General features: G+C 48.8%; 1 protein-coding gene and 1 long non-coding RNA gene across 2 annotated transcripts in view; one reads left to right on the plus strand and one right to left on the minus strand.

Moving 5' to 3' along the window:
* The window catches only part of LRFN2 (leucine rich repeat and fibronectin type III domain containing 2), a 197,234-nt gene that overhangs the window by 128,433 nt on the left and 50,743 nt on the right, over positions 1–18,058 (minus strand). The window lies entirely within an intron of this gene.
* On the plus strand, positions 2,974–10,814 carry LOC134810297 (uncharacterized). Its single transcript, XR_010157999.1, has 2 exons — positions 2,974–3,175; positions 10,298–10,814. It is a non-coding gene; the product is annotated as an uncharacterized LOC134810297 (long non-coding RNA).

The raw sequence follows: 18,058 nt of genomic DNA on the forward strand, positions 1-18,058 counted from the left end.
TACTGTATTCCAAGCACTAGGGGCATCAAAATGAACAGGACATGGCTTCTGTCCTGGAAGGTTTACCGTATTATAACAAACTGTGGTGCATGTTACCCAAGAGAAGTGATGCTTGAACTGAGCCAGGGGAGCAGGCTCAGAAGCCTGAAGGTGGGTGGGCGAGGGGGTTCCAGGCAGAGGAAATGGAAGTGGAGAGTCTGGGGGCAGCAGAGAGCTCAGCACTTTCAGTGGGGGCTGAACTGAGCAGTGGGGAGAGAGAGGGCAGATCTGAGCATGACCAGGGCAAACCCCGGGGGTGCTAACCATAGGAGAACCACCCCTTCTGCAGGGGTCAGGGAAAGAGTTAGGGGACTCACTACTTGGGCCAGACACTGAACTCAGTGTTCACCATAGATTGTCAGTTTTGTTCACAGCTGTGTTTTCAGTACTTAGAACAGTGTCCAACACACAGCAGGTAATCAATACAATATGTGCTGAGGGAGTGAATGAATGATTCTAAATCTCATAACAACCCTTTAAAATCAAGAAAACTGAGGTTCAGAGAGGTGGAATGACTGGTCTATATTGATAAGCAGTGGGACCAGGACTCAAACACTGGTATGGTCCTAAATCTGCCCATCCAACCCTGTATTCACATTCTTTTCTATAAGACTTTGAAGTTCCTCCCGTGAGGGGCAGAGAATACACCCCTTGACTTTGGATTTGACCATATGACTTGCATTGGCCAACAGAATAAAGTGGAAGTGATGTACAGTTCCAGGCTTCAGACTCAAGAGACCTCATAGGGTCCTCTTGTCTTCTTGTGCCTCCACTATGGCCATGACAAGAATATGCGTGGCCCAGCCTGCTGGTCTCAGGGGTAAGATGACAGCCATGAGAGCAGAGCTATGTGCACAGCCTCTCCAGTCAAACCAGGCTCAGCATTGCTGCTTTCAGCCATTGAGTTTTAGTGTGGTTTGTTACTCAGCAAGAGCTGACGAATACAACAGGGATAGGAAAGGTGATGTGTAAAAGGTGCCCTGATAACAAACAGGGGAAGCAGGTGAGTCTATAGGGCAGGAAAGAAAGCCTTCCCAGAGAAGGAGGCATTTGAGCTGGGGATGAAATGATGAGTAAGATTTATCATTCATTCAATAAACTTGAAATGTGCACACTCCATGTGCCAAGCACTATCCTAGGCATTAGAATTGCTCAGAGGAGAAGGGGCATGGAAGGGCATTTCAGGCAGAGGGAACAGCATATACAAGAGCAGAGTGGTGCTGGGACAATGTGGCGTATATGGATATAAAGGGTGTGTAGGACAGAGTGCGTGATGAGGCTGCAAAGGTAGGCAGGGCCAGGTGGAGCAGTTCGGGCCTGACTCTGAGGTGACAGAGACCCCTTAAGGATTTTACGTAATCTAGTGATGAGACTCAGCTTTGGTTTTAGGCAGAATCCTCTGGCAACCATGAGAACTGTAGCAGGAAACAGGAAGCCCAGCCCGAGAGGAGATGATGCTGCAGTTCTGGCGTACGGCAGTGATGAAGGGGTGGAGGAGTGCAGAGGGGCTGGGAGACAGGACAGGCAGCTTAAGGATGTGGGCTGAAGAAGGAGGTGCAGGGAGGGGGAGCAAGCATGACACTCTGGGCTCCAGCCTGGGCAACTGGGTGGGAGGTTCTGGAACATGGGAGGCGGGTCATTTCTGGGGCTGGAGCAGGGAAAGAAGAGATAACACTAGGTTTATGCTCCCATTGCAGGAGAAGCCCCCTCCCTTGCAGACTTGGGTCCCGCCTAACCACCCAGCCATCTGTCCGACATAGCCAGAAGCATTGTGGCCTTCCTGTCCTTTTCTATAACTCCCATCCTCATCAGGAAGGTCCTCTCTAATGGCCGCTGCTGTTCATACAATCTGAGGAGGACGAGCAGCTGGCTTTGTGCTGACACAGTGGTGCCAGCAAAGAGAGGGGCCTCTGGAGGCTGGTGCAGGCTGCAGTAGGGGGAGGGAGGGGTGGAGAGTTGCCCTACCTTAGGCCTGTCCCCCTCTGCCCAGGCCTGGCTAGCCAGCCCCTTCATGGTCTCCATGGCAGATGCTTGGCCGTGAATGTAGCTGGGGAGGCTGCCAACCCCATATCACCACCGAGCACCCTCAGAGGGGCCGCGCCCAGCAGCCAGGAGCAGGGTGGAAACATTATCTCAGTTCTGTCCCAGGCAAGCTGAGAGTTAGAGGACCAATGACATATGCACTGGAACAAACAGGCCAGGCGGGAGAAGCCACTAGAGAGACAGTGAAGAGTGCAGGGAGGCAGACTCCAAGTCCTTCCTTCAAAGGCATGGGGCCGCGTCGCTAGAGAGACACAACTAGAGTCAGAGAGGACTGTGCAGCTGGAAGGAAAGAGAGAGAGAAGAGGAGGGAACAGGAAAAGTGTGTATGCCATAGTATGTTGAATAGAGGAGAGAAGAGAGGAGGAAGGGGAAAGGAAGGGAGGATGAGAAGGATTGGGATTCTCACATGGAACCTGCCAGCAGCAAGGCACTCTTGAGGTGCCCTGAAGGAATGGGGATTGGAGTGGGGAGAGGTTTAGAAAGGGCACTGACACTCCCTTCCCAGACAGGATCTCAGAGTCCCAGGCACCTATAAGCTGAGGCTGGGGGCTGGAGGAGCCAGAGAGAGGGGGCTTCTTTGACAATTTGAAACAAAATATGCACAGCTTTCTAATACTAACAGCGTGTTATTAAAATCAAGTGCTATTTTGCAAAATGCATTTGCCAGAGAATCACTAATTACAGGCAAGGCACATTTCTGTGTGTTGGTGCCGATTAATCCTGAACGGTTTAAGCAGTCGAATTTTATACATATAATTATCACTCAAGATTCACTAAACAGCAACAAGATGCTCTGGGCTCTGCCCTTGAGGGACTGTGTGGTAGGGAGGGGAGGAGGCTGGGAGGTGTCCAGACAAGGAGGTTCTAGCTCAGGCTGGGCTGTACTGTATCACGTGCTGGCAATGTCACCTTGACCCACCTCCTCTTATCAATCTCCTACATCTTGGAATAGAACAGAATAAAGACACCGATGAAAAGGGAGGGGTGGGAGAAGCTGAACACAGACGACAGGGGAGCTGCTAGCAGTGCTGCACCCCTTCCCAAACATGGCCGCTTTTTGAGACTGAACTAGCTGTGGGCTTTGAAGCAAAAGGTATGTTCCATTCTTCCATGATCTTGGATTTTCATCTGTGGAATGGGCTGGCTGAAGAGTTTCTCAAGGATTAACGCCATGCCTCCAAGACCAGAAGGAAGACAGGGAGTCTTTATGGGGTACTATGGTGCTGCTCAGCCAGAGAGGATGGGTCCTCACAGAGCCAGACGTTGTATGTGGTGCTGCCAGCTGCAAGGCATACTGGGAGGTCCTGCTGGGAAGAGGTGGCAGGGAGCTGGGGCAAGCTTGCACCAGTGCAGGGCAAAACATGGAAAAACTAAATGGCGATGTGGGACCGAAGGCCTACTGACTGCCATTCTGGGAGGAGGGACAAATTCAGATAAAAGTCACGCTCAGCCTAGAGGGTGCCCAGGAAGGTGGACAACAGCAAGGGAGTTGGGATATTTGAGTGGGACCCCATGGAGCGAGAAGGCTGAGCATCCAGCCAATTTTGCAAGAAGAAAAGGCCCAGAGCCCCAGCCCACTACCCAAGGCACAGGCTTGCCCCAATCTCAAGGGAAGCTGGAGGGTGGTATGAGGGTGTGGATTCCTGGGGGAAGTGGGTAGGTGAGGCAGAGAGGTTCCTGTCTGCACACAGCTCTAAGAGGACAACTGCTCTCTGCACCTCCCTCATCTCCTGCCCCTAAGAACAGGTGACCAGCTTTCCCAAAGGTAGCTGGGATGGAACCAGCAAGCAGGGGCTAGCGAGGGGACTGTATAAATTTTGCTGTTTCCCACATGCACCAGAATTCCAGGGCCCTGGCCTGCCCCCTACTCCAGAGCCCCTTCCTATGGAGGAATCCTGGGAGCACAACAGTTTGAAAAGCACTAGCTTAGAACCAGGCAGCTGCATCTATGTGGGACCCCACAGGGGTTTCAAAGAAAAAAGAGGGAATCAGGGATGACAGCCACTCATGCCTTCCCTGAGCCTGTGTCATGTTTGTGACTCTGTCTTCTGTATGATGGGCAGAAACTGGGGCTGAGTGTAAGGTGCAGGGCCTGCAGTGGATGTGAATGCACCTGTCTGGAAGATGAGTGTGTACTAAGGGAAGGACAGACACACAGGCACTGGGCCAAGTTAGCAAATCTGCCATCAGAATGGCATTAGGGAGACTGAGTGTGCAAACATGCACTGTGACGCAAGGTGTCTCAGTAGGTGTGAGCTTTCCTTTTGTTACCATGGTCCTGTTGCTTCAGGGGCTCAAGGGGCCATTTGAAGCCCAGAGGAACAACAGACTATGTGTCACTGGGCCAAATGAGATAACACCTGTGAAGGTCCTTGCCACACAGCAGGTGCTCAATAAATGCTCAATGCATGGTGAATTTGAACCCCTCCTTGTCCTCCTTCTGGAGGACTCTGGCCTCCAGTTTTGCTCTTGCAGACAGGCCCCTTGATGCATCGCCCACCTAACTCAGCAAGAGTGGGTTTCACACAAAATGGGGCACACCCCACCCACACCCCACCATGCCCTAACCGTGGACCTCAGCCCCATGGATCAAAGTGGTGAAGGATAATTTAATCATAAAGCCAACTCTCTTTTGTTTGGTTGGTTTTTAGTGCTTTAGGACCCTAAAGCATCTTTAGGTGATTTTTTTTTTTTAAACCGATAGCCCTATGAAGAAGGCATAACAAGACTTTACCACAGAGGCTATGAATAATACCTTTGATCCACTGAGCACCTACTCTGTGCCAGCCCCTGGGCAGGAACTGGCATGCATGGGCATGTATGATTGCACCAGAAATAAGTTCCATCATTGGCCCTGTTTACTCATGAACACATGAAGCTTGCTATGAAAGTTTAAGACACCCAAGGCCACAAGGCAGTCCCGTGGCCATGCCAAACCAGCCTGCAGCAGAGCAGGAATGCCACCCCCGGGTCTGTGCTTGAGCTCCTGTACCTCTGTCTCTGTGGCAGCACGAACAGGTGAGTTGACTGGCCCAAGGACAGAGAGATGATTAGACACAACCTGAGGCTCAAAGCTGGGTCTTCCCAGGGCCAGCACTCTTCCAATTGCCATCCAACTGTGTCTGCATAGAAGGGCAGGGGGAGGGGCTGGGGAGGCCAGCCCAAGCTGCATGGCACTTCCCAGCAGTTGCAGGAAAATTAAATGTGGTTTTCCTCATCATTGTGAACAACAGGGGTACAGGAAAACTGGGGGATAATGTCCCCATTAGCCTGTTTTCTTAGCACACAGAGGGAGAGATTTTAAAAATAAAATAAAACTACACCCAAATTTGATGCCCTAACCTACCAAAACAAAACACATGCAGATTTTAAAATGTAGAAAAATCCCATCAGAGTCAATTCAGTTATCCCCCTGCCTCTAACAGGTGTCCCATAACCAGGACAGATCATCTGGATGCCTGCCTGCCCTGATAACTGATGTTGTAGGTCAGCCACCTCCCCCTACCCTGACTTACTGCTTCCCCACCCCCCACCCGCCACACCTCTAACACACACTGACACACACTGACACACACACACACTCTCTCTCTCACTCACACACACACCCCTGCAGCCCTCATCTCTTGTCTGTCTTTGGCTGTGAAGTAGATAAAGCTTGGCCTCTGGTGTCCCATTTTTGTACCTTTTCCATCTTTCTTGGAGGCCTGGCTCACGCAGGCAGGGGGCCGAGGCGCTCCTTCTTACTCACTCTGTTGGCAACCCAACCAGCCTTTAAACTGTGTCTTTTCATGTATAACAAAAGACCTTTATTTTGTCTTTAAAGGAACTTGGGGGGCCAAAGGGATGGTGGTCAATATGCCCAGGAGAGAGGGGCCCTCCAGGTGCCCTGAAATCAGGCCATGACAGAAGCTTATAGAAAACTGGATCCTAATAGTAACAACTCATTCTTATCCTGAACCTCCACCCCCTGACCTCCAACCCTTGCCTCAGGAAACTGAGTCAGGGGTCAGTGATTCTAGAAGCTCCATACCCTGCTCCTTTATTTCCTGTTAGAAAGAACCACTAGGGCATCATGGCAAAGGTAATGAGCTTGGAGTAAGGAGAACTCGGTTCTAGTCTTGGCACTGAAGCTACATTGCTGTGTGACTTTAGGAGAGTCACTTCCCCTCTCTGAACTTCAGCTCATCATCTATAAAATACAAAGTGGGCATAGATGGATTTGAAGATTTTTCAGTCCTGGCCACCTCATTTCTGATTCTGTGACAAGGCAGTGTCCCCACCTGGCCCTGGCTCTGCTGTCCTCCTCTGGGGCCGTGCTGGTGATTCCAGGAGGGGAGCAGGACACAGGAGAATTCCATAGGCCACTCCCTTGCTCGCCCCTGGCTGGAGCAGTCTCAGAAATCACCCCAGAAAGCAAGGGCGGCCCTGCTGCAGGCTGGCTCTACTAGGCAAATTACAGCCTCTCAAGGGTGCATATGACAAATGACAACTAAATGGTTTGCTTTCCCTATGCAAATGAAGCTGCCAATTTACATTCATTTGCACCTGATGGGTGCCTGAAATGGATGGATTTGATTTGTGCCTGATCTGTAAGTGTCTAATTTATTAATCAATAAAACGTCATGTAGAGGCTTGAGGATCCCCAGTTCCAGCCGGCCTCCCATATATATGTAAATAATGCAATCTCTCAATCTACTTGTTATGTAAATGTTAATATAAAACTGACAGAAATATGCATCTGCAGAACTTTATGAGCAAAGAGAACTGAGATTTACACATTCTCCGAGCCCACCCTTTGCCCCTCAGTTCCTGTGGTGCCTCCTTCCTCTTGCCATACTTTCTTCTTACCTTCCCCTTAGGTCAGTTGACCATCTCACCTCCTCCAGGAAGCCTCGCTGCTCCAGCCCTCCCACACTGCCAGGCCTCCAACCACCAGCCCTGGCTCTTACAACCTGGACAATCTTGCTTTTTTCTGGCCCTGGAACTTTGTCCGCAAGACCACATAAGACACAGTCTTCCCCCAAGTTCTCCCCTTTCCATTTCTGTGCGGAAATGAACCCCCCTCAGAGGGCCAGCTACACGTCACCATCTTTAGCAAATACACACTGAACACAAAGGCACGAGATCGGTGCTGGGAAGAGGGAGAGAGAAAAGGTTCCTGTTCTCAAGATTTTCCTGGTTTAATAGCAGTAGTGTTTCCTCGGCTATGTGCAGGGCACAGTTCTGAGCACTGCTTATGGGCTGACTGCTTAATTTGCACAATAATCTCTGCAACAAGAGTGCTACTGCTGTCCCCATTCCACAGAGGACAAAAACAAGGCTTCTTTTATCAACTAGCAGAACCAGGGTTGAATCTAGCCAGCGTGCTCCGCAGCTAGTCACAACACTACAGTTTGGCCTTTACCCAGTGAGCAAAAAGGTCATTTCAAGCAATGGTGTGTGTATGTGTCACCATTCCAAGTGCCAAATTCAGTCTCTTCTATAGTTTTCCTTGAAGAGGCCACAGAACAAACCTTAGCAAAGACAGAAAATGACAACTTTTGCCTCCTCTCAGTTCTGATCTGCCCTGTACTGGTTTCCTAGCTTATGCTCCCAGGAAGGCATGACCTTACCTGGATCTTGTGAATGAGCACCTGTCTTTAGCACACCAGTTCTCCACACCTGCATGACGTTCTCTCCCCTGCCCTGGAGCTCTGGGGGTTCCACCATGGCAGCATTCTCCATATCTGACTCCCACTCTCTGTCCACTGTGAGGGCTAGGCCAGCTCTTCCCCAAGAGCTCAGCAATGTGCCCAGCACTCTGCAGACCTGTGTGGCCAGTGGGTGGCTTCCTTTTGGATGTGGCCATCCGGTCCCTCCCCACTCAAACTCCTCCTGCATCTCTTGTCCCTGCACACCCACCACCTCATTAACGCAAGCCTCAGGAACCACCCTTAGCCCACATTTTAGGATGAAAAGTTTGAGATCTGGGGAAGTGAAGCCAAGCTCACAGCATCACATACCTGGGAGACGGTGCAGCCAGATTCAAAGCCAGGTCTGCCTGGCTCCTGGGATCATTCCTTTGGGCAGGACTGGTCATTGCCTGAACTGGGTGACCTCAAAGGGACTGAGTAGGACTAAAAGGTTGCACTGAGGGCATAAATATGGATTTGTCATCAGGATCTCAGTGAGACAAGGCCGTAACTCCAATGTGGCTAAGGGAAGGGCCCCTAAATGTGAGACCAGTGATATCGAATAGCAGCATTTCTAGAAATTCCTTTGGAAGAGTGGCATTTCACTCATCCTTGAAAGTAAAATGGAAATTGATCTTCTTTGCACTGGAGAGCTATTTTCCAGAAGCTACCTGAAGGAAGGCCTAGAGCTGCAGACAGCCTGAGCCTCCTCTTCCAGGGCCTTCTCTAACAATGCATTCCAGGACAGCCGAAGTCATGCCAGAGAAAGAAAAATGAAAAGGGACAAGGCAAGGACTAATGTTCAATGATGCTTACTCTGCACCAGGGGCTTGGTAGATTTTATTTTATTCAATTGACCCTGTAGCCTATGATGTGACACACACAGTGAGACAAGATATTTACCTAAAGCTACACAGACAGCAAGGGGTCGGACCAGAATTTCAGTTCAGATCTTTCTGACCACAAAACCTGGATTCTTTCTAGGACCTCAAAGTCTCCAGTCATGGAAGGAAGAGGCCTGGAGCCACTGTAGATGATATGTCAGCCTGAAATATAAGAAGGAAGCTAGATTTTAAATCATTGAGAAAGAGAGCCAATATACACTTGGCTAAAGATAGAGTGATTATGTGAGTGATTAAGGAGAAAGGTACCATAGTATATTTGACCAGGGCTTGAAAATCATATGACATAAATTATTTTACTCATTAATGATCAGTTAATGATGCTGTTTTTAAAATAATTAAAGCAAGAGCACCTTAAGGCATTTGAAACTACGTGCTTATGTTCTAAATTTGGGGCCAAGTTCAGTTTGTAGTTTGGGTCATATAGAGGAGACAGAGGAACCTCCTGCTGCCAGACATAACAATAATCATAGCTCTAATAGCTATTATCATATGTGTTACTAACTGAAAATGTCTTAAACACACAAACTCATGTAATCCTACAAAGTGACTGTTATTATTCCCATTTATGGAGGAGAAAATGGAGTCTCAGAGAGGTTAAGTAAACTGCCCAAGGTCACACCGCTGATTAAGGCCAGAGCGAGAATTCAAACCCAGGTTTCTTCGGCCAGAGGTTAAACACTTAACACCTACAGCATATCCTAGTTTTTACAAAAGAGCTATCTTAAAGCTTCGATTTTCTGTTGTCAACCTTTGAACTCTAACAAGGTTAAAATCACATGTCCTCCCTAACTCCAGCCCTTTGTCCCCACTGGCGGCCTGCCGAAGTGGAGCTGCATAGCTGGGTGAGGGCAACCAGACTGAACACAGGAATGCCTGGATTCTCAGACACTGTAGATACCCATGGGAAGAGGGAGCACTCAACAGAGTCGCTCTATGAGAGGCACACCTTCTCCCAGCTCTTTAACATGAGGAGGAGGCTGAACCAGCTGACCCTAAAGCCCTCCAGTGCTTAGATCCTGATGCCTCTGGCCTGCCCTGCCACGGCTGTCCTTGTGGAGCTAAGGTGGACCCTCTTAGCTAAGGGAGTCAAAGTGGAGGGAGTCAAAGCCAGTGACTCGGCTCCTTCCATAGGCTAAGGGCTCCAGGTTCAGACTAATACAGATGCTTTTTGACTTCCGATGAGGTTACATAAGTTGAATGTTTACAATACTTTCAACTTACGATGGGTTTAGGTTTTTCTGGACATCACTAGATCATAAGTCTAGGAGTGTACTGAATGCTAATTGCCTTCGCATCATTGTAAAGTCAGAAATCCTAAGTTGAAACATCCTAAGTTGGGGACTGTCTATATTCCTTCTTTCTCCATTTCTAGGGCACAGAGGATATTCTGGGCTTACTGATCTTCACCCCAGGTCCCCATGGATTCTCCAAGAAGCCTTTTAGATTGGTTGCTCCAACTAGTCCCACTGCTAGCCCCATTCCTGCCACCCCAGGACACATTCTGGGCTCAGTTTATTTACACGTTTGGGGAAGGCACGGCCTGGGTGGCTCCTGCTTCTCTAGCAGGCAGGGGCTCCCCACAGACTCACACACACTAATTTGTCCTGATCCTCCCTATTGCCCTTTTCTATTTTCCAGGCCTCAGGGTGGAAAATGAAAGATGCTTAAGGTCACTGCCCCTCCTGTTCTGTACACAAGCCTAAGCTCGGGAGGAAATAATTTGAGGTATCTGGAAGAAGCAGAGAGAGCAGGGCAGCTCTGAAGTCACTGCGAGGCTGTGAGAGGTCAGCCAGCGCTTCAAAGGACCCCAGGACCTTTGCACAACCCTGGACTGAATGGGAAGGGAAAGTCCCAGTCATGACAGAAACGGAATTTCCCACCAACTCAGTAGGAGGTTTGGGGTTCAGGGTCAGTTTCATGGCAGTGCAAACAAAATAAAGAAAATGTGATATTTATTGCTTACTTAAATTTGTGGACCAAACTGCCTACCATGCTATCCACACTGTTTCCTGCAGGTGGTCAATGTGGGCTTAAGGGAAATGTAACTCATCTTAATATTTGCTTAAATCAAATGGAATATAGAAAGTAAATAAATCTGCTGCCAAGCCATCAAGTAGGGCATTCTAAACCCAAAATAAAGAGCCTATGGACTGTCTGTGGATTTAGATTATGCATAGTTTTCTGCCACCACTCCCTGTATTCAAATCAATAGTCACATTTCATTGCAGACACTTGGAGCTGTCTGGGTTCAAATCCCAGCTCTGTTGCTTATTAGCTGAGACACTTCAGCCAAGGTACTGACACTCTCTGTGCCTCAATTTCCCCAGCCATTAAGTAGGAGTCATAATTGCATAACCCCCACAGGGTGGATGTGACAATTCAATCGGATCACAAAAGTGCATGCTCAGCCTAGTGCCTGGCACACAGTAAGGTTCAATAAACAGGAGCTATTATTATTATGCTAATTTGAAGGATTCTTGTTTTTAAACGTCCTCATTTCACATTGCAGATACCCAAATAGAAACATAGATTTTCATTTGCTTACAAAGCTTCCACTTTTCTCCAGCTAGAAGTTACAGGTGGCCCCTATGGGTGAATGTGTTAGGTAACACTCACACTTTAAGCATGGGGAAATGCAGGCCCAGAGAGAGTCGTCGCAGAAGGAATGAAGCAGAGACAGACGCCCTCTCTTTGCAATGCCTGCTGTCTGTTCCACCCATCCTCTGGACTCTGTGCCACCCAAGCATACAGGCCTGCTCGGGGAAACCTCATTCTTCTCTACTTTCCCCTGTGGCTTAGAAAGATAGAAGGGGAAGTCTAACAGGGAAGAATGCTCTACATTCAGATCAGGGCAATCAATTGCACAGGCCTGGGATAGGAAAGTCTTGGCTCACACGCAGTTCCAGAAATGAACAAGGGCCCAAGTTATGGTAAGCGTGAATGGTGAGGTTCAGGATAGGAGAGTAACTGAATAGTAGCTCATTGAGACAGAAAAGACATGGAAGAAAGCCATAACAGCAGCAGTGGTGGTGATTGTCAAAATGACCATGCTTGGCCTCTCTGCAACATATGGCCCTGTTGGCCATGATCTCTATAACGCTCTGTTCTTCCTGAGTTTGTCCTCTCTCTGATCACCCCTTTCCCAACTTCCTCAGAGGATTGCCCCTCTGCTTGCCCCTGAACCCTGGTTCTCCCCAGGACCCGTCACCCCCAGCACCCATTGCTCTCTTCACTCTCCACACTCCACGTGGGGGACCTGCCCCCTGCTCCACAATGCCCGCTGTACTGATGGCCCTCAGGTCTATGCTTCTACCAGGCCTGGTCCAAGCTTCTCACACTCACTTCGGAGTGCCAAGTTCACACCTGCCCTTGATTGTCTAACAGACACCTCGGCCTCATCCATAGCAAATTCTTTGCTGCTTCATATGCTGCTTCTCCCTTTGCCTTCCTGGTCTGGGTAACTAACTGTCAACACTGTTTGCCTGTCTGCACCAAGCGACAATCCTTGGAGCCATTTTTGGAAGGGAGAAAGGGAACATTTAAAAAAGCATGTTTGTTGAAATACCAGATGCATCCAAAAAAGCATGCATATTATAAGCTCAATAAATTTGCACCAAATAAACAGACCATGTAACCAGCACTCAGATAGAGAAACAGAACAAAACTCATCCCTCATGCTCCTTCTGGTTGCTCCCCGAACTGGGCAACTGCTTTTCTGACTTCTAATACCACAGATAGGCCATCTGATTTGTAATTTACATAAATGGAATCCTACAATATTTAGTCTTTGATGCCTGGCTGTTTTCATATGTTCATGAGATTCTCACAGAACATGCAACATAACTTTCGGTTGTTCATGACTGTTGCTGTGTAGTATTTACTGATGTGAGCACATCATGATTGACTGCTTGTCTCCATGGCTGATGAGCATTTCTGAGTCTCCAGTCGGGGCTATTATGAATGGTACACTCTGAACGCCCAGGAACACATCTTGCCGGGGCATATGTTTACATTTCTGCTGTGTTTAGGAGGGTCACAAAGTATGACTCAAGATAGCTGTAGTCAATTCTACCCAATGGTCTTCTGAGTGTCTGTCTCCCAGATCCTCCCTCCAGCAGTGGAGCAGAATTTCAGTTGCCCTTGGAGCTGTTTTTGATCCGTTGCCCCCTCCCTCCCTCTGCTAGCAGCATTTGTGGCTGTCTTATCTGTGTGCCAGTTTTTGTTTATGAGGCCGATTCCCATGGTCTTCAGTTCCTGCTGATTCTACTTATACAATAGTTTTTTTAATCCATAGCTTCTCCATCTCCACTACCACTGCCCCCTCCTTATCTTCTGTGTGAGCTGTCACCTACAAATGTCCTTCCCTACAAGCCTGTATTGGCCACTGTTCCCTATTCTATCATCTACATTCCAGTAAGATGCCCTGACACAACCCATCAGTGCCACTTTCTGTCCAAGAACCCCACTAGCCCCTGGCACCTAAAGCAGTCTCCGTGCTGGGATCTGTGAACATCTTGGAGGCAAGGGCAATCTCCCGAGTCTCCATGCAGGAATTCTTCAGGTGTCCGCACGGTTCCTGCATATGTGGAAGCTCAGTTTGCATTCTAACCCCACCTACCTTTCCAATCTCATCTCCTGAAGTTTGACTAGTGAACCCACACCAGGGACACCTGCACAGCACACAGCTGCAGGCTCTCTCAAGCCTTACCGTGGGCCCACTATGTATCAGGCAGTTGGAGCTGCCTTCCCCTTTGCCTGAAATTCTTTCTCCTGTGGAGACAGTTTTAGGCAGGTGGCAGTCTAGTCCTACTTGGGGTCATCATATCCCAAAGATGGCTAGAATGGACTTCCACACAGTATAGGAATATAATGGACCTAGTGGTCACACTCACCCATATAGTAATCACATGCCCCCTAATAACTATTTGTTTTATATTTGTTCAATTTATATTTTACAAAACAATGTCATGTGCTTTATCTTTTGATACAACAGCCCTATGAGATATGTAGTGGGACACCGTTATTCTCATTTCATGGATGAAGCCTCAGAGAAGTTAAGTCACCAACCCAAAGCCACACAGCCAGGAAGTGGCATAGTTGAAGATTAAATCCAAGTTGTCTGATGCAAAAACCATCCCACCTCCGCTGCCTCTGCCTGCCCTGCCTACGGAAATCCTGTACCTCCTCCAAGATGCCTCATCAGTTATTCCTTACAAAGCAGTTCCGGATTTCCCAGTCAGAATTAATTAATCTCTCCTCCATGCACTTTATCTGAACTATTATTATAGTAATTATAACAGCCTGACTTTTATTATAATCATTATTTACATGTCTGCCTCTCCAACTGGGATGGGAGCTCATTAAGGGCGGAACCCTGTCAATTTTGTACCTTGAGCCCCCAGCAGGTGGGTACTGAACACAATACAATGATAATAACAGCGAGACAATAATGAAGGCCTCCAGCCTTCAGGCTTCATCACATCTGCAGCTTAGTTCACCTGGACTGTGGGTCAAGTACCAAGAAGTGACAGGCTGCCTGTGGTTGTAAAAATGCAACGGCCAACTGTTTAAAGGTGTTAAGTGGCAGAGTGTTAAATTCCCACAGGATGAGAATGTTTCCCAGGGCTTCTTGGGGTGTCTTGGTGAACATTTACTTGTTTCACCCATTGAGTATTTTATTTTGTTTTGTTTTCTCTCTGTCTGTCTCTATGTCTCTGCCTCTGTCTCTGTCTCTCTGTCTCTCTTTCTCTCTCTGTCTCTTTTTCTCTATCTCTTTAGTCTTTTCTTTTTCTTTCCCTTGACTGGAAGAAATACAGAACCAAAATACATTTTCTATTACTTTATGTACCAATTGAATTTTTAAAAATCTGTTCCCTGCTCTAAAAAGTATATGAGTGGGATGTTTTCTACTTTACTCCTCTCTTGCTCAAAACACACACACACACACACACACACACACACACACACACACTTGAAAGAGAGAGAGAAAGAGAGAGAGGGAAAGACAGAGAGAGAATTCAATTTCTTTCAGGGACCCTCAAGTAGTCTTTTCTGACCATTACTGGCTATTGATTAAAACCAAAAAAAAAGCTCTCCTCCTACCTCTCACCCCCACCAAAGTGAGGTACAACTTCCTAGACTCGGTCAGGTCAGCTCGCCTGTACCAAATGCCCTGGGAAGCAGAGGCCAGAACATCCCTGCTTTGGACACAAAATAAAGGCAGAAGTAGCCCTTAGATGTGGGAACTTCACATCCTGATAGAGGAGACTTGACAAACAAGTACTGCACCCACAGAAAACTCCTGAGAAGCATGCCGTGGAGGAAAGGAGGGATTAAAAGCTCAGGTGGACCTAAGCACAGCCTGGACCAAGGAAAGAGAGGGAAGGCCTCTACCTGTGGCCACACTGCAAGGTGGAGGCTGGAGCAGCGTGGTATCATTACAGTTAATGATACCACACTGGCGTGATGAAGGGCCAAGTGTGCCAAATTCACCAGACACTCGGAATTCCTCAGGCATTGCTCCAAGTTCTTCACATGGACTAGCCATTTAATTCTCATGTCATAGGCACTGTTACAACTTCCCTTCCACTTTCTACATGAGAAAACTTAGGGACAGAGAGACTAAGTAGCTTGCCCACAGGGACACAGCTGGTCAGTGGTGGACCAGGCAGTCTGAACGGCAGAGCCTGTTCTCTGAATCACTTTCGAACATTCCAGGGGGCCAGGAACACTGAGACCCAGTGTTAGCTCTGCCAGCAGCTATGTGACTAGTCACTTCTGCTAGGTCTCCATCCTCTCACTGTGAGATGGGCTCAATGAACTAGACGAGTTGTTCTCATGTTTTGGGGGTCATGGACTCTTATGAGAACTGGTGAAAGCTCCCCCAAGGAAAATGTGAATTGCACATTTTCATGGAAATGTCCACGTAACACAAGAGGACTCCCCAGACCCTGAGACCCCCCCGGTCCCCACAACTGCTGATCCATGGACTAGCAACTCTATGGAGAGTTCAAATAGTAGCTTTGGCAGTACCTGGCTCTGCAACGGCAGGCGGACAAGATCTGTGCAGGCTCTGAAGTCAGCTCTGTGGCCCTGGACAGATATGGAACTGTCCTGTGCTTCAGTTTCCCCTCTGGAAAATGGACCTCATAATAACAATATTTCATAAAGATTTTATGAGACTTGGCTGAGAAAATACACACAGTGAGCTCAGGATGGTGCCTGATACATATCAGGTATTGCTATTATTATTGTTGGCGCTCGTTCCTCACCTTCCTTCTAGGGTCATCACTCTCCCCAGGTCTCTGGGCCCAGACTTTGGGCAAGGTGATCTATAGCCTGTGGTATAGAACAGGGGACCTCTTGGATAAGACCAAGACAGATACCACTTACTGAGCACTTCCTAAGTGCCAGGTGCCCTGCGCCCATCTTAGAAAATCCCTAGGCAATGAGTACCAGGATCTCATTTCACAGATGAGGCACCTGAGGCTCAGAGAGCTGGAACCAGCTGGAACCACTTGCCCCCAGGCCCATGATATAGTGGCAGAGCTGGGACTTGGACTGAGATCTTTCTGACTACAAAGCCCAGGCTTTTAATCACCACTCTAGTTTACCTTCCTTGGGCAGCTGCAGGTCGAGCCTTGGGTCTTGGAGTCATCCCAGAAAGCAAGATAAGGTCAAGAAGAGAGAGTTTCTATAGCATGGGAAGCCTCAGTGGCTGCCACCTTGTTATGGGATCATAAACCTGTGATCCCTCTGGGTCTCAGCCACCTCTCCTGCCTGTCAAATGAGATGATGAAAGGGAATGCCCTTTGGGAGGCATTCTGAGCATTTACAACCAGGCTTCATGATGATTACCATCATTATCATGACTATTATGATTGCTCATCCTGAGTTAGGCAGGCAGCTGTGTCCTGAATGCCTGGGGAGAGCTTAGAGCAGCCTGGAACCTAGGCTGTGACCAGGACCCAGAATTCCAAAGAGAAGGGAAGGGTGGGGTATGGACTGTCCCTGCCATTGCCTTGGTATCCCTTGGGGGTTGTTGGAAACCCGCCTGGGGTCAGGAGACATCCCCACTGCAGCCTGTTGGAAAATGGCTTTGACATGACCCCATTAACCACACTTACCTCTCCTCCCCATCCAGACACATCCTTGGCCGGGGGTGGGACTATGAGCCAGGCACCCTCCTCCTGCCCTCCAGCTGACCCAGGCTGATCTGTCTGTTAACTGCTTAGCTGCACAGCCTACATTGGTGGGAGGTGCAGGTGGGGAGGAAGGAGAACAGGAAGGGGTGCAGGCCCCACATTTGCTGACAATGCACTGAGACTCTTATTATGCCCATCTCATCACTGTTCTCAGAGTGTTTTGAGTGAGTGTAGAGAACCCAGGTCAGCCAAAGCTTCCTTTGATGTGCACAATGCAGAGAAAAAATAATTCGATTAGGGAAAGGGGACAGTAAGAAAGACAAGGAGAAGGAGGTCACCTGGTTTTGCAGCTGGCTCAGCGATGCAGAAGCCGATGGGTCCAGCCTGAGTGAGAATGTTAGAAAGACACTGTGCAGGCCCAGGATGGAGTCAGGTGGGGAGATGGAAATAAAGATGTTCGTGGTCAATTGCCAGCTGCATGTGACCAGTCACTGGAGGTTCTGCTTCAAGCAGAGGCAGAGCAGGAGACCCGGAAATGCTCAGAGGCTCCTGCCTGAGGGGCGAGGCCTGGGCAAACCTCGAGGAGAGAGCCAGGTGCACCAGCAGCTCCCAGGGTGAGTGGGGGGCTGGTTCTGTCCACAGGGAGCCCCACTCTGAGGGGAGACACAGCCCTGCCTCAGGGAGCCCCACTCTGAGGGAGACACAGCCCCGTCCTCAGGGAGCCCCAGTCTGAATGGGAAGAAATAATCCCTACTTTCTAGGTACTTCTAGTCTGAGAGAAGAGTCAAAGTCACTGCCTTCCTGGAACCGAACCCAGAACATGTATTACACACATGTTAACTATTCCCCAAGGTCACAGTGTGACTTAACAGAATGACAGCAAATGAGGGTCTGAAATTTCCTTAGCTGCCTTGAGTTAGAAAAATGAAAAGAATCAGTGAAGGGACTGAAGGGCCTGGGACTACAGTGGAGACGAAGCAGGGAACATGGGAAATGAGGAGCCTGTTTTGGACCACAACCACTAGGATGTGCAGCTAGAGGAACTCAGGACCCGTCCCGCAGAGTGCTGGGAGAGCTTGCCTGCAGGGACTCCATGCAGGGTACAGCCTCCACCAAGGAACCTGAAGCCCTGCCCCTCAAAGCTCAGGAGCCAGAGAAGAACTGCCAGACAGAGGGCAGCTCAGAATCTGCAGATCAGAGGGTGTGGAGCCTCCAAGACCTTGAGCCTCATCTCCTGGCCCCTGGCGAAGGCTCC

Source organism: Pan troglodytes, chromosome 5 (assembly GCF_028858775.2).
Source record: "Pan troglodytes isolate AG18354 chromosome 5, NHGRI_mPanTro3-v2.0_pri, whole genome shotgun sequence".
Taxonomy (NCBI): Eukaryota; Metazoa; Chordata; class Mammalia; order Primates; family Hominidae; genus Pan; species Pan troglodytes.